The following is an 18396-nucleotide window of genomic DNA, read 5'->3' on the forward strand; positions in this document are numbered from 1 at the left end:
ATCGTGGATTTATCAAGCAGCATTCCGAATTTTCTTTGTGTTGTGCTCAATTAACAAGCCTGCAGAGAGCTCCAGGCTTTAACGGGAACAAGTGAATGCTTTTTTTGCCGAACTAGAGGAACTAATAGGAAAATATTCGTTCCCTCCAAGCAGAATTTTCAACTGCGACGAAACTGGTGTAAGTTCAGTGCATTCAAGTAACTTGAAAGTCTTGGCTCTTAAAGGCAAGAAGCAAGTTAGGTAAATGTGGCAGAAATATCACAATGTTGCTTTGCATCAATGCTAGGGAAACGAATGGCTTCACAATTGACGAAAGACACATCAGAAGGAAGGACACTCAATACAGCAGTTGGATCAAAGTACCAGGCTTTCTGAAATGGTTGAAAGCATTTGTCAGGCCGAGCATGGATTTGAATATCAACAGGATGCATCAGGCATTTAAAGAAAAGTATCCAGGAAGTGTGGTTAGTTACGTAAGTTCTATGATAAAGTTTCCAATAAGGAGTTTCCAAATGCTTCAGTTCATCGGCTAAGAACTGATACGTGCAAAACATGTGATGGATTTGCTTGTGAAATTTCTTCAGTCAATACAGATTCAGTCCCATGATGTGAAAAGGTATCGAGACTTACGCCATACAAAATGTAAGGAAGTACTTGGGACTGTTATGATACCCGTTTTCCACAGTAATGTCAGTTGATCTTCAGCAAGTGTTACTAGTTCCAAACCTTGCCCACAGCAACATGTTTTACAGCAGACAGCTCAACTGTTATAATTTAGGCTTACATGTTGCAGATCCTCATGATTGTGTTATGTGTGTGTGGGATGAGAGCATTGCCTCTCGTGGGACTAATGAAGTTGCATCGTGCTTATTGAAATTAATAAGAGAAGGAGGGAATTTGAACAAGAGGAAATTAGTCATTTAGTCTGATAATTGCGCAGGTCAAAACAAAAATCGCGTAATGCCTTTCCTTATTATGTCTTTGGTACATCATGACAGAAACATGGACATTACAGTGAAGTGAAGGAAGCGAATAGAAGCATTTGAAATGTGGATATGGAGAAGGATGCAGCATGTGTAATGGACAGAGTAAGAAACGAAGCTGTGTTGGAAAGACTTCAAGAAGAAAGAATGACGCTGAAACTGATCAAAAAGTGGAAAAGGAATTGGCTGGATCACTGGTTGAGAAGAAACTGCCTATTGAAGGATGCAGTGGAAGGGATGGTGAATGGAAGAAGAGTTCGGGGCAGAAGAAGATAGCAGATGATAGACAACATTAAGATATATGGATCATATGCAGAGACAAAGAGGAAGGCATAAAATAGGAAAGACTGGAGAATGCTGGGCTTGCAGTGAAAGACCTGTCCTTGGGCAGAACACTGTGAATGAATGAAATGCCCTTTGAGGAAGTTACACTAAAAGTTGCTTATAATGCTCACAGCTTCTTGATCTGTGACCGTGATTTTGATCTTATTGAGATGAGAAAGAGAGTCTGGAAGGCATGCATTCCAAGAGATTTGCATTATGTTGTGGAAACTGCTCGACATCTTCAATGTCATGGAGATTGAATCTGATGATTTCTTCGACCTAAAATATGCTGCAGATTCTGTCATTACGACCTCAAAATGTGAGATCTCAAAATTAAATATGATTCATGTAACTAAATAGTTACCAGGAAAGCTTCTTACCAAGAAAACTCACAGAAACCTAAGTGGAAGGTGATGAACAATATGAGGAAAGGAAAACTTCCTACTAAGATAAGAGACACTTTTCTGCATGCACTCCCACAACCTATGTTACCAGTTGCTAAAATAGCAGATCTGAAAAACATGATATCGTTTCTACCAAAGGTACTTTTTATGAAGAACTTTGCAGAAACTGAGTATTGGAACAGTAATCCTGAAACTATAGTCCCGTCGCTCTAATTTCCGGCAGCCAATCGCGTTGCAGATCAGCTACATTTAAACATGTGCGTCTTGTAATTCACTGATGAAGATGCTATTCATTTCTTAAAGCTCGATAAATACTTAATATAATCGCCCGCCATTTTGGCTCTTTCGTTGGAGTTCGCAGAAAGCACACGAAGACGTAATTTGCCACTCAATTATTTGCTCAATTACAGTGCGTTTGATTTATTATCATAGCAGCTATGACATGATAATGTTTAATGGTGTGGCAAATAGATTCCTCGTATGGTAGCTCGGCAATGAAAGAACAAAAATGGCGAACGATACTACCTACCTAGACTTTATAGAGCCTTCACTTCCTAAGACGTAAGCAAAGAGGAGGAGTCACGCCGGGAATAACAGCATTGCTACTGCATAATAAGACTTTTTTTTTAGTCTACAGATCTTATATTATCACCCCTTTATGATGTACAGTTGTCAAAAAAAAAGTTGCCGCACTAGTGAACAGAGAATATTTTCAAAGGCCACTTCGGGTCGCGGTGATGTTACACGATGCATGTGCTTGTACAAGCAGTTCCGGAACTATGAAAGTGTTCCATATCTGCGCCTCGTAGACCAGCGGTAGAGTGCTTGTTTAATGATTCAAAGGTTGTGGGTTCGGGCCTTCTTCAAGTTTTCATTTTATTTTTTTATCGTTCTTTAGCGATGTAAATGATATTCAAATTATCATTTATATCCAGTTATCATTCTTTATGGCTATCACGTTATTTATATTTTGTTATCGTTCTTTAGAGATATGAATAAAATTAAAGTCATCATTTGTATTCTGTTATCGTTTTATAACGATATGAATAATAATTATTATTATTGTATCTCCAATGGGGGTTAGCCCTATTTTACATATGTATGTTAGGGCTATAGTTTTATACACAAAAAAGATAAGCAAAAAGAGAAATGGAAAAGAAAATTAAATTAGCTTACGAGATGTAAACAAAACATAAACAATCCGTAAATTAGGCATTGCGATTGCAAAACAAATATCAGTTATCAATTTGAAACATACAAAAATATTAACAACACACATACGTAACACTTCTATAACACAAATATGCAGATTTCCATACCATACATCATAAATTAATACACAATAGTCACACAAACACAATCAAACTATAATTACGACATTGCGACGACATCAAGCATCCCATAACTGACTCACATACATAACAAATCAAGCATCTGTTGCAACACATACACTTCAACATAGTAACCACACTTTTAAAAGTTACAAATTTGGCTCCAAGAAAAATAAATAGGACACTGTTACTAATTACTATTCTTCTACAATTTCTTAAATACATCTGTAATAAATCTGTGAAATTCCGATATGAATAATATTCACGTTTTTTATATTGTTATCGTTCTTTAGCGATATAAATAATATTCAAGTTATTTATATTCTGTTTTCCTTCATTAGCATTATAAAACAATATTCAAGTTATTTATATTGTTATTGTTCTTTCGCAATATAAATAATCTGTATTTTATGTAAGTAATTATTATAACACAAATAACCATCTCTCCTTGTAAAATAGGTTATTTTATTTAGATAATTAAATACATATTATATAATATCTTATATTAATTAAACAAACCGATATTTATAATTTATATTCTATTATCGTTCTTTAGTGATACTGTATAAATAATATTCAAGTTATTTATATTGTAATCATTCTTTAGCGATATAAATAACATAAATTTAATGTTAGGTTTGGAAAAATCCAGTTGCATAATACTGGTATTAGTTTTTCTTTTTGTATTATTACATTATACTATCTTGAACCACAATAAAATGAAAAGGAGTTACGAGGAATTGAACCTGAGACGTTGACATCTAAATTCCGACATTCGTCCGGTGAGCTATGAGGGCAAAAGTGTGGAAACATTTTCGGAAAAATTGGCCCAACCACACTCTAGGATTTTCTGATGATTCGTAGAAGCTAGTCCAGGATGCGGGGGGCAAAGGCTAATTGAGATTTCTCGGTCTCTGATCGGGTCAAACATCCTGACAGAATTAATATTTAACCCTTGCCGTGACTTTCGGTGAAGTCCGTAGGACCCAATTAGTCAAATCCACTCTCCTCATCTCCATGCTTGGGCCACCTGGAATTTAATAAGATGCGAAAGAGATAGTGGTGTGCGGAAAGCAACGGGATGTTACCGCATTTAGGTCTATCCTTCCCAAGAAAAACTGCAAACATGAACAAAGGAAGCTTCTAATAGAAGAAGAAGAAGGATCTTCTGCGGACCTCTGGAAAAAGAACTAAGGAAGAGACTAGTAAAGTGCTTTGTGTGGAGTGTGGCATTGTATGGGGAAGGAACATGGACATTACGACGAAATGAAGAGAAACGAATTGAAGCATTTGAAATGTGGATGTGGAGAAGAATGGTGCATGTGAAGTGGACAGACAGAATAAGAAGTAAAATTGTGTTTGAAAAAGTGAGTGAAGAAAGAATGATGCTGAAACTGATTAGAAAGAGAAAAAGGAATTGGTTGGGTCTCTGGTTGAAAAGAATAATAGACGACATTAGGATATGTGGATCATATGCGGAGACTAAGAGGAAGGCAGAAAATAGGAAAGATTGGAGATTGCTACGTTTGCAATGAAAGACCTGCCCATGGACAGAACACTTATGTATGTGGGTATGTTCAGAATGCCTGGAATATCGTGTCTAAGAACAGTCACTATTTGCAAAGACTAGTCAATTCCATGCCCACTCGACTGCAAGATGATCGAGATAAGAGGAAGATAGACTAAATATTGAATTGTGGCTTTTTGTTTTGTTTTTTGAACGATTAATTGTTTCAATGTTTTAAGGCCGACGGCAGTAAATTTATTTTGTTTATGCCACGGAAGATATTTTTATTGAGAATAAAATCTTTTTTCTTTCCATTTGCAGCCACAATATCATAATGATAAAGTCATGGCATAATATATTAATGAACCTGATGTTAATTACTAAAATAATCGTAAAAGAGAAAGGAGCCATTATGTATAGTTTGTCTCTCTCAAAAACAGAACAAAAAATAACATAAAAAGCACGAGGTTGTAGTCAAACGCAGGACCTCATGAATAAGAGGCCTGAACGCTACCATTATGCTATCGAATAACACACAGAATACTTCAATTATAACTGTAGATATCAGGCAACGTGGTCCAACACCATGTAACATCGCCTGTCTCCGAATTGTAGCGAAGATACCCGAAGGGAACTTTGTTTCAGGAGAGCGGCCACTTTTTCTTTTGACAGCTGTACATGTTGTAATACCTAACTACAAAACATGGCATTTGGAACACTATGAGTGAGATGGACAAGGCACTTAGAATATTCTATAAGTTTCATTTTTTTATATTTTATACTACATTCCAATTATCAAGAAAGTGTGTTTAAGTCTTATACTAACATATATCCTGTACAAATATGTGTCTATTTTGAACACAAAACATTAAGTTCAGAAATTGAGAAGTTTTTATTGTCTCCTGTGAAATTTTCTGAATGGCACTTAGAACTTTTGCCATTTCCACTCTTCAAATAATAAAGAAGGCTTTCTACATACCTCGATTTTTGTACTTCCAACCTGATGTAATACTTGAAAGATTTCACTCTATTAGGTTTCTTCTCATTTCTCGTCCCGTGTCGTTTTATATCACTGGCACATATACCTTGTAAGAACCAGTCTTGCTGATCCTTGCTAGCAATATTTAAAGACATTCAATTGTCACATTCACCAATTTTTTAATCCCTCAGACCTAGTTGCCATACGCATATATGCAGCTCTCTAGGTTAGTTCTGAAGTGATTTTACATACACGTGTACATATCCTGCATGGCTGCACAAAACCGGCCATAGTTCGTAATCAATTTCAGATATGAATATGTGGTTTTTTCAATTGTATTGCAGAGAGTACGTTTTTTACTGTCATATGGATATGGTTATATTATGTTTAACCATTTCGAAAACTGAAATAAAGGAGTGAAGTAATATAAATTCCATTCTACTAGAGCATTTAAATACCACTTTAGCGCTTAGTGCAGGGACTTTTAAATACCATGTTGTCGGGTTAAAACACTCTTTCTGGCATTTGCAGTCTTCACTAGTCACTTTTTAGGGACATCCTTACCGCTGTGGTTAATATGTTCTCCACCATGAATTCTGGCCTTTTCAACATTTCTTCTATATTCCGAAGAATGTTTTGTTCTTTTCTTGCTATAAACACCAGTGAACACACATGCAGCTGGACATGTATAGTACTGTACCCAGATAAAGAGCAGTTCTGCAGTAGTGCCAACTGTTTCCTGTTTATTGCAAAAACAACTGGAATCCTGCACTTCAGATGAATATTGATGCCTTTTGCTTTACAGTATTAACTGTCACTTCGGTTGTTTTTCTGCTCAGACTGATGTATCTATGTGTGAGGTAGTCATTACAATGCTCCACTTATTTTCAACCAAAATGTGACTTAGAGTGTTTTTATAATCAGTATTTACTTGATTACACCACAGTTCACTGTTACTGATCACTTACCTATGTGCGGAACTTTCTCAATATGTTACAGTCAACTATTCCTGACTACTTATCTCTGTGGAAAGCTTTGATGTACTGTACTGCAATCAACGGCTCCTGATAACTGAACTTTGTGTAGAATTCATCTGTATTACAATCCACTGTTCTAGGTCACTTATCTGTGCACGTAATTTTCTCTTTGTGCTACAATTTACTGCTTTCCATGACTTACCTGTGCATAGAACTTCCTTGCTGTGTTACAGCCCAACAGCTTGGACTCCACTGCACTTCTCACTTTATCAATAACGAATCTTCGTGTAGAAAGTGCACTTCATGTTTGGCTGGGTGGACATTCACAGTCACATTCCTAGAGTCCAACTACAGACTCATGTTTATGAATGGTTGACGTTCTTGTGGGATGTACATCTGCTCAAAGGACTTCTTCAATGCTGCCAACATGTTATAAACGTCAATTTGTTACAATTTGTACATTTGTTTACTGATGCTGCAGCAATACAGAAAACAAATAGGAGTTCAATCTTGGCTAAAGGCAACAGATTTTTAGGTGGCAAAAATTTTAAATGTGACTATCATGTGATGAAGAAATAAAGCAGTTGACCCACGTAATATATTTACTTTATGTACCAAAAAAAGCTATTTACTGTATGTAAAAAAAAAAAAACATGTTTTTCGTTCATAAATTAAAATGAATAATGGCAACATTTTCATCTCTATTACTCTGTTCTCAACTTAAAAACAAAATGTCTTTACATACTGTATGATAACAATTCTGGAGAAAGAGACCACAAATTACAAAATCACTGTTAAGTACTCAGCACAAAAATAAGCCACCAACCAATTTCGCATGGACTTGGTAAAATTGAAATCTGAAAATTCCTGAATGGAAAATTAATGCTGTAGCTATTTAGAATGCTGTACTTTACATAAATACTACAATTTAAGTGTAAATCCAAATTTAATTCACTTACAATGGGAGAAGAGGTTAGAATTAGGCACTTGGGTATTCACCGTGCCCTGGAATTTGACATTTCCATTTCAGAACTACATAAGGTTCCATCTTCAGAGCAGACAGGTAGTCAACTACTCTGTTTGGACTCATTATGTCTGACAAATCTGGATGACTGAGCCAAGTCTAAAGACGAATATGGGAGAGGAGATTGCTTTTAACTTCTCTAAACACTACAGTCCATAAAAGCTTATTTCTGTTCTGTTTTGCAGCCCCATGAGACAGCTGCAGTCTCAATCAAGATACAAACCACAGGGGCAACTTTAGTGCAGCAAGGGACTTGCTTGGCGACGAGTAGAGTATACTCAAGAAGAGCTGCACAAACTATCAGCAATGTTCGTGTGCACTCGGCTTCACTTCGACTGCAAGCTGTCGACAGTTCTCAGTCATCTGCTGGCTTGACAACATTTCGAGCGAGATTTAACACAGCGCATGCAATGTAACTTGAACCTTGTTGCAGAGTAACTAATAACACAACATGGTTGAAAAAAACCTACCTCCCTCTCTCTCTCTCTTGCCATGCAATAGTGATGTAAACCAAAACATGTAGTATTACAAACTGTAATGGAACATGTTTAATAAAAAATTCTCTCTCTCTCTCTCCTGCTGTTCTGTGGTTTCTAGTCAGAAATTACATTAATCATATGTCACAATAGAGGCTCCTTTAGTGCTAAACTGGCGTTAATTACATAAAATTAGAACCTACATGTTGAAGTACAAAATCTATACCAAAGAACAAGAATGAAATCATATGACAGAATTCCAGCACAGCCACAAGGTTGACTTAGTCATCTATCAAATAGAGTACCGGGTCTTTCCTGGGGATAAAACGCGATCATAACTATATAAAACACAGAATATTTAACGCTCATGTTGGCTTCTACCTGCTCTGCACAATACGAACAGCTCAAGACCATGCTTTCGAATGCGCCCTGTAATCAGCATTAGGTATTAAATGGCAGAAAATGCCCGAGTTGTTGGCTTAGCTGACTGCATAACCAGCAAATCCTATCTCGTAAGAGGGTGGGTGAAGGCGAGTTCCCTGCGCCTTAAAACAGGGACCTCTCGGCTAAGGTATGGTAACCCTGACAGAAGAGTCCCTGGTCCTCCAGGTTGGAGGTTTGGTCGTGGTGCTAACATCCCCACACCAATAAAATCTATATTGTTGAGAACCTGAAACGATGGCCTTGGAATGATGGATACAATAGACGACGGCTAAGGCATGATAAACGGAAAAACGATTTGAACTTAGCGACTTGAAATGTGGGCACGATGTTAAGACCAGGAAAAATTATTGAAATTGGAAATGAGATATTGAAATTTAAACTAGACATTGTTGCTTTGCAAGAAATACGGTGGGAAGGGGAGGGAATAGTGGATAAAAGAGAGTTCTCCATCCTCAATAGTGGTTCCCGTACAAGGACTGGACTTTATGGAATGGGTTTTATAGTGGCAAAGAGGATTAAAGCTAGCATCTTGGAATTTGAAGCCTTTAATGAAAAAATTTGCAGATTACGTCTATAAGAACAATTTAAGAATTTTACAATTATATCTGTTTAAGCTCCTCATGAAGAGAAAGATGAAGAAGAAAAAGAGGTATTTTATGAGCAACTTGAAACTATTCTTAGCAAAGTATCAAAATACGACATTATTATAGTAATGGGCGACTATAATGCACAGGTGGGGAAAGAAGATTGCCTAGGCTCTACTGCTGGGATTTTTTTCTTACATGAGAACTTCGAATGAAAACGGTAAATTGCTGGGACAATTTGCAGCCAGGAATAATTTTATTATTAAAAGCACCTGTTTTCCCCATAAGAGAATACATTTAGGTACCTGGAGATCACCAGGTGGTGATATTACTAACCAAATAGACCATGTGCTCATCAATGCTAGGCATTCCTCATCTATTATAGATGTAAGAAGTTGCAGAGGTCCTAACTGCGATTCAGACCATTACTTAGTTAAAGCAGTACTTAGAGAGAAAATAGCTAAAGTACATATAACAGATGTCATGAAGAAAAGGAATCTGGCCATCTGTAAACTCAAATGCCCGGAGTTTAAGTTATTGTACCAGGAGAAGCTACAGAGGAAGTTCGAGGAAGATTTGGTGATAGAGGCTGGTGAAGAACGGAGAGGTGACAGGACAACTGAAGAAGAATGGGAGCGAATTAGGAAAGCTATTTTAACAACTGCTGAAGAGGAACTCGGGACACAACAACAGACCTGTAATGAATGGTTCGATCAGGAATGTAAGGAAGTAATAGAAGAAAAGAATAATGCTAGGATTAAAATGCTACACAGAGAAACACGGTCAAACTGTGAATCATACAGACAACTAAGACTTAAAGCCAACAGAACAAGCAAAAAGAGGAAATGTTAAGAAAACAAGTTGAGGAAATAGAGCAGTTAAATCAATCGAATGAAATTAGGAAATTTTACGCAGCAATGTCAAAGATCAGGAAAGGTTTTCAACCCAAAGACAATAAATGTAGAGATAAGTATGGGAAGATACTATTTGAAGATAAACAGATTGAAGAAAAATGGACAGAATATTTTAAGAATTTATATAATAAACACAATGACCCAGATAATTCAAGATGAGACAAAAGGACTCCTCACTATCTAAGTGTACCAACTTTGCAGGACACAGAGAACACAGCCATACCAATGCCGGAGGAAGTATCGCATATAATTGGACAGCTGAGCAGCAATAAAGCCCCAGGAACCGACCACATTACAGCTGAATTATTAAAGAAGGAGGCAATGCCCTCACACATGCAATTTATAAATTAATAGTGCGGATATGGGAGGAGGAGATTATGCCAGAAGATTGGAGAGAAGGCATAATTTGCCCAATATTTAAAAAAGGAGATAAGAGGAAGTGTGAGAATTGCAGAGGCATTACACTGCTTAATGTGGTATATAAAGTTCTTTCAGGTGTTTTGAATGAAAGACTTAGGAAATATTCGGAGCAAATTCTTGGAGAATCACAATGTGGATTTCGACCAAATAGAGGCACCTCAGATCAAATTTTTACAATCAAGCAAATGATGGAAAAGTTCTATAAATGGGACATAGATCTTCACTTGCTGTTTATCGATTTTAAGCAAGCTTTTGATAGTGTAAACAAACAGGAGCTTTACGGAATGGAATGTTGGGAGAATTTGGCATCCCATTAAAAATCATAAGATTGGTACAAATGACCATGGATAATTCTATGGCCCATGTTAAAGTGGGAAATAAAATTAGTAAAGCTTTTACACTCAATACTGGAGTCAAACAAGGGGATGGTCTTTCCACAGTATTATTCAATCTGGTCATACACCAAGCAATAGAAAGTGTAGACCAGAAAGACACCATATTCACAAAATCAAGTCAAATCTGTGCGTATGATGATGATATAGCTATTATATCTAGAAATGCTTCCACACTCAAACAGTTGTTTATTGAATTATCCAGGAATGCTAAAAACATGGGATTAACAGTGAATCAAGGAAAAACTAAATACATGATTATGTCCACCTCTAAGTTGAGAAGGACCCCTAAGAATATTACCATCCAGGAGTATACATTTGAAGGTGTATCCCAATTCAGAATATCTTGGAGTTATTATTAATAATAACTGTGATGTGAGTGGTTATGTCAACGACAGAATACAGGCTGGAAATCGGGCTTATTACGCTAACCTCCCACTGTTTAAAAATCAGTTGTTATCGAGGATGACAAAGATTAAAGTTTATAAAACATTAGTTCGTCCTGTAGTTACCTTTGGTTCAGAGACATGGACATTTACAAAGAAAGACGAGAACTCCTTAAGAAGTTTTGAACGGAAGATTCTGCGTAGAATCTTTGGCCCAGTCAATGATCATCAAAGATGGAGGATACGCTCCAACAATGAACTTCTTAACCTGATAGGAGGTCAAGATGTTGTAAAATTTATGAAAGCTCAAAGACTGAGATGGCTAGGACATGTAAACAGGATGCCTGAAACATGCACTCCTATTAAAATGTTAAAGGGTAGACTATATAACAGGAGGAGAAAGGGTAGACCAAAGTTAAGGTGGATGGATGGGGTATCCAAAGTTCTTGAAATTATGGGAGTGAGAGGATGGACTAACATGGTAAAGAACAGAGTAAGATGGAAGGCTGTTGTTAAGGAGGCCAAAACCCACCCTGGGTTGTAGCGCTAACTGATGATGATGATGATGATGATGAATCAGCATTAGGTGGTTCGTAGCAGCCTGAGGAGCGAATATCGTTCTCTGTGTAAGCTCTTCTTGCATCTACTCATTTTCTTGGATTAGGTTACTTTTGCATCCCCTGACACTTCCTTCCTAATGAAGCACAGTATTCCTATCAACACTACTCTCAATCAGAGTTGAATCCATGAACCTGAGATAACCTAAACACTAAATTAGAAAAACAAGTTATTTACCAGACTATTTTTTGCAACAACAAAAAAACTGTACTAAACTGAAAAGTAATGAAATCACTATTATCATAATTTGATAGCCAAAAAAAGAGAGTAGCAATATGACAATGAGACGACTTCATCATGTCTTGGTAATCGAATACTTAATGTTTAAAATTAAATCTGAATTGACAAAACTGACTACAGGAACATGTTTTATCAAAAAGTATGTGCCATACCACCTGAGTTGCTAAGACATGAGTAAGAAATCTCTACTTCAGAACGCTTACTTCAAATACATTATTTGGTTCTAGTTATATTTATGCAGTTACATTCAGCTATAATGGCTGGGGGATCATCATTCTGCCGCCACACCCGTACTGGTTGGATGACTATTCACCTTTACTGTGGCATGTGGGCATGAGGCCAGCAGTCCAGCTGACTGACCATAAGCCTTGGCCCTCCATGGGTTGTTGCATCACAATTTATTTTATTTATAGTTATATTTATAATAAAAATAATGCAACCAGAGGAGATGTATTAGTTGGCATAAACTAATTTTCTGAGTTTGTATTTGGAGGAAGCTGGACATATGAGACTTGAATTAACTTATAATAATTAATAGAAAAACTCTGTTGACAGCTGTACTATTTGATGAGCTGTAAACCTATAGGCAACAGTATTTTTTTGGGGGGGGGGAAGTATACACAAGACATTTGAATGGCCTGAACTCAATTAGGTATCCCAAATGTACAGTATAATTATATCACCGCCCACACTGTCTCTCTACTCAGATTGTTCTTGTAAAATTATCTCAAAAAACTATGGCGAACACTGATAACAGAAATCGAATATATAAAACAAACAGAGATTCAAAACAAGTGAACTCCTATAAAAATTTGAGAATATTTCACTTCCAGTTGTTTCGATGCACACAAACAATAAAGTTAATGTTATCACAACACAAGAGATATATTCAACAATTAAAATCAAGCATATTTCAAGTCATTATGTTTCATGGAAGTAAAAAGACATCATTTATTATTGCTATGCTGTTTGAATGATTTTAATACACCCAACATTTGTATCATGTCACAGAATGTGTGAGTACAGTTTATGTGAGGGGTATAAAATATGAGTCATTCCACGTCAAATCGCACAGCAATAAAACACGACCTTCTCGGAAATGGTCGAATTTTTTTTCATGAATTCCAGACATCAAATAAGGAGACCCGTATTTTTTTATTTTCACAATTATTAATTATTTGTGTAGTTATGAATATTTGAAGTTACGCAAATTATGCACGCACTGTTACATAAACTCGCTTGGAACTTTGTGTCTACATATAATTGAGATTTGCGGTTTGGCGCATTTGAAAGACGAAATACAACACTTTTTATTACTTTAGGCCTATCACAAATAAATTTAAAATTTGGCCTATTTTTTTAATCATTTCTTTTTCAAAGCAAAATTACTATATTAAATAGCCAAGTTAAAAATCTGAAAAAAATATAGACTTGTTCGCCGATGTATTATCTGTAAACTGCTGCATTTATAAATATGGGATCGGCACCCATACATTTGTAACAATTTATTTTCCGGAGGCATGCACGCGCTCGCGATGCCCAGCTAATGAACTGCTTGCAGCCATAGGCTAGAAGGCTGCCCGTGGAAATTTCCCGTTGCATCTGATGTCACCATACTAATAATCAAATGATTAATACCTTAAGGAACAGTAAATATCTTATCTAAAATTATTTTATTATTGTCAGCTCAGGGGGAACCCTTCACAGTTTATACTGTAATATAGCCAAGTGTTTGATGATAGCAAGACTGGGTAAGGCAGTAAACTTTATGGCAGTAAACAGATGGCATGAGAGAAAAATAATCAGTTTGGGTTTGAATTTCGCGCAGTGACGTGACTTCTATACAACATTAGTGATGGTAAAGATCGCGTAATATATAACAAGTGTTTAAATCCATTTACCTTCCTAATCACGCTTTTAAAAAGAAAAGTACACTAAGACACGTAAGTCGCGACTTATTGATAAAGCTCAATTTAAAGGAGTCTGAGTGTGCAAATATGTGATTTGTTCCGTAAAAATCAATCAATTTCCGCATAGGTCAAGTGAAATTATATGTGAAGCCAGTAGTTCTTGTGATATTAATAAAGATGAATCAAATGAAAGTGCGGACAGAGAAAGTGATTATCCCAGTATTTCTTCTAGCAGTTCTATGGATACAGTGCTAGAAATCAGTAATATTGAGGAATTAAACAAGAGTTTGATGTCAATAGAATCCCCTATCAAGAAAAGAAAGATACAACAAAACGATACCCCCGTGAAAATTTTCAAAAGTAAAAGGCTCCCTAGCATGTTAAGTTTTTCATGTAGAAGATGCATCATCATCCATTCAAAAGTCAGCCATATTTTACTTTTGACGGAATGCAAAGAAAGTACAACCTGAAAATTACATAGTTATTGCAGACTTTTCTGAAAATTATTCATTTGTAATACAAGATTCAATACAAGGTGTGCATTGGAACATATGCCAAGCCACAATACAGTACAATTTTAATTTTACTTCCTACTTTATTTTATTTTATATTCTCTTATAGGCCTATTAATATTATATCTGAACTGTGACCGAACACAAGCGCTGCTCATTCGGTCTCAAATTTTGTTAATACTACTGCATCTCCTTTTTTTATATTGATTGTATTATTTTATTTCTATTTCTCTTATTTGTAATTATATTCTTTATTCTGTATATTTAAATAATTAAATAAACCCTTTCGTAGTATATTTCAAAGGAGATACAGAAATTCGTTACAAAAGTAATGTCATCTCAGAAACCATGAAACATGACACTGATCCCTTTCACTTTTTTCAATCCGAAGCAATCAATTTCTTAAAGCAAGAATTCAACGATATGAAAAAAATCATCTACTTTTCCAATGGATCAAGTTCACAAAAAAAAAAAAAATTAAAAAATAATTGCTTACATGAAGACGATTATGGAATTAGTGCTGAATGACACTTCTTTGCAATGTCGCATGGTAAAGGTCCATGTGTTGGCATTGGAGATACTGTTAAAAGACTTGCCACGAAAGTTAGCCTATACAAGATCCTACAACAACACAAAAAAAACTGTTTGATTAGTCACAAAAAACATTTCTAACATGTCATTTATATTTTGTCCATTCAATAAGCACAAAAACCACACTGAAAATTTGCAGGCCAGATACCATAATCTAAAACCAATAACTGGTACATTAAAATTATATTCTTTCATTCCTTTGTCAAAAACTGAAGATTTAGTAAAACAATTTTCTTTCAAGAAAGAAGGTAGGCGAATGAAAATTTAAAATGTGAATGAAAGGAAACATTTGAAAAGCATAATGTAAAATTATTTGAAGATATCATAATAAGTAAATTAGTAGTGTTTCCTCCAGTAACTTGATCCGTACTGGGTGTAATGTTGCAATGTTAAGTCAATTATCCAGTGCCGATAAACCTCAGCGCGCTTTAACGCTTCCCGTCCACTGCTGCTGCGCCAACCGCTACACATTCTGTCATAAGTAATTAAATTTCCAGTAAACTATTGGAGATCCCATTCTGATTTTTTCTGGAATTATTAAGAATACTTCAGTGCACCTAGTAGGCATTTTTTTAGATTTTTAATAGGGCTATTTCACATTGATGTATATGTTTTAAAAATTGAATTATAAAAAAATGTTTGAAGTAATTATATTAAAATTAGTTAGTAAATATTTAATAAAATACAGTACTTTAAGCTTTTAAATGCATTTTTCAAAAAAATTTTAACATCAATATCGTCAGAAATATGACGCTTTAAATGTTGCATTGAGCGACATTTTTAACAAATTCTAACATGTAATATTTTAAAAACATGTGGACTTAGGAGGAAATAAAAATACACTTGTTGGTTTATGAGACCCATAGAGTTGGTAAAAAAAATATAAACGCAATCAGAAATATGAAGGTCAAAATTTGTATAATTTTGTGCGATTTTACGTGGAATGACTCATATGTGTGACTTAGGAAGGTTCAGTTATGTAAATCAAGAGTATAGGCTATATTTAGGGAGGTCGAGCAATAAGTGTTAGTGAGTGTTAATATGCGACAGTTTGTGCTAAATACGACTAAGAACTTATTCTATCAAAAACAAGAACATCAAGGCAATGCCATACTGTAAATCACTAACTGTGCCCAGTCAAAGGGCTGTAAGAAAGGAAGAGCTTACAAGTGGTAGTGGATTTAACATTCTGCAGACGAAGAGCATATTGATCAACTATGTCAGACATACGCGCCCAACAGTCCCCACCATCTGAGGAGAAGATACAAAAGCAAGACGTCTGCCCTATATGTAAACTAAAAATTGATGTTATTAGAAACAGCAGTAGAATGCAACAGATTAGCCTGGCATAATGAGCCAAACAGAGTAGGCGACCCCTCTGGTCTTACTTATTTGACCTGACCTGTATGTAGTTGTAAAATGTTAAGTTTCAGGATATGGTGGAATATATCCAAAAGCTTAATTTTGAGGCATAAAATTGTTTCGAAGCAAGTGTGTAGGGAAGTGAGTGATGTACAAATGTACACAGTACAGTCTTACAGTGGAGTGTTTAATAAGTGAGTGCCAGAAACGTTTATGCAGAAAGCGATCTTATCAAGATGACTCACCAATGGAGTAAGTAATAGAAAGCTGATTTAATGTGAGTGTTGTTAAACAGAATCCCTGTATTGTGGGTCCCTATCAACACTGCATGGCGTGTCCTCAGGTTGCGGATAGAGGAGATGGCCTCCAGATATGGAGGGTAGCTGTGAATATATTGAATAAGCAGTCATAGACAGCCGATGAGGGGTGGTCCTCCAGCTTGGGAGTCAGCTAACAACCCATCACCATAAAAAACAGCTTGTTACGAAATCCCAAAATAAGCTTGGACTCTCACTTTGAGAGAGGAACAGAGGTTAAGGGTGCTTGAGAATAAGGTGCTTAGGAAAATATTTGGAGCAAAGAGGAATGAAGTTACAGGAGAATGGAGAAAGTTACACAACGCACAACTGCACGCATTTTATTCTTCACCTGACATAATTAGGAATATTAAATCCAGACGTTTGAGATGGGTAGGGCATGTAGCATGTATGGGTGAATCCAGAAATGCATATACAGTGTTAGTTGGGAGGCCGGAGAGAAAAAGACCTTTGGGGAGGCCGAGACATTGACGAGAGGATAATATTAAAATGAATTTGAGGGAGGTGAATATGATTGTGGAGACTGAATTAATCTTGCTCAGGATAGGGACTGATAGTGGGCTTATGTGAGGGCGGCAATGAACCTCCGGGTTCCTTAACCTTTAAGAGCCGAGCAACCATTATAGTGGTACAGCTAGTATGATGATCATGACATGATATAATATGTTATAAATTGTATATGATATATAAAATACGTTGATATTCTTTAATTTTATATAACATTAAGGACATTGCATTTGATTACAATAATTTAAAATCCCCCCCCCTTAAAAAAGGAGCAAAATCATTTCAACTGCAGTCAACTGAAACTCCGTCAGCTTCCATGCGTACCATTACACTGATTGTTTTACATGGGCCCTCCCCATCCTTTACCACAGGCTCAATTGACTTCAGTGACCAAGACGCGAACCTGCGATCTTAGGCACGATATGCTGGCCAGACATAGCTTGTGCACCTTAAACCATTTGGCTAACGAACCCAACACGAATTTACCTGATTATGCAGCTATACGAACTCCTGTTTAAGAATTAGAAATTTGCGTGCAATAGTGGTATAGGTCTTGCAGCTTCTAAACGTTAAAAGCCATTTGTAAGTAAGTTGTTAAACAGAATATTTTGTACTTATTGCAGTTTGTGGGATGTCATTTTGTTTTTCAATTATGTGACAAAATATTTCATTTTAACTTCATATCTGAATAATATGAAAACATGTTCAAAACAACAAAAAAATTAGGACCATGGCACTTACGCCTTGAAGTGGTTTCACTGTACTAAAACTTCCAGGCCGTTTAATTCCTTTCTCTTTTATATAAATCAGGTAACAATAATCCGTCCTTCAGCTGCGGTAATTATGCACTTGTGAATAATATGATCTATCCTCTTCTATATCGAAAACTATGAGAAAAAAATTACACAAGTATGTCATGCCATTAAGAAATAATAACATGTGACATTATCATGATTCATATAAGTTACCTGTACGCACGCTGTCTTGGTCAGATGAGCAATATGGCTAATGCTCTCCTCTGAAACTGTATGTTGCCATGGTACACAAATCTTCAAACTTCTGAAGTTTGCTTGCTCGACTTCACTATGGTTTTTATTGCAGTAGCACAGGCATTCAAACTGGAATGAAAAGTTCTCATTATGCATAATATAAGCCTCTCAGTGAATGCTGCTAATTATGAAAAATTATGTAACT

The 18396-nt window shown here is 36.0% G+C and overlaps 1 protein-coding gene across 1 annotated transcript in view; it reads right to left on the reverse strand.

Moving 5' to 3' along the window:
• The window catches only part of LOC138693824 (conserved oligomeric Golgi complex subunit 4-like), a 103785-nt gene extending 85468 nt beyond the window's left edge, over positions 1 to 18317 (reverse strand). The window contains exons 1-2 of the mRNA XM_069817655.1: positions 18171 to 18317; positions 6708 to 6924 (exon numbers count right to left, since the gene is read on the reverse strand). The gene's annotated coding sequence lies outside the window, so the exon portion shown is untranslated. The remainder of the gene's footprint in view (positions 1 to 6707; positions 6925 to 18170) is intronic.
• Between the last annotated feature and the right edge of the window lie 79 nt (positions 18318 to 18396).

Source organism: Periplaneta americana, unplaced genomic scaffold (assembly GCF_040183065.1).
Source record: "Periplaneta americana isolate PAMFEO1 unplaced genomic scaffold, P.americana_PAMFEO1_priV1 scaffold_22, whole genome shotgun sequence".
In the NCBI taxonomy this organism is placed as follows: domain Eukaryota; kingdom Metazoa; phylum Arthropoda; class Insecta; order Blattodea; family Blattidae; genus Periplaneta; species Periplaneta americana.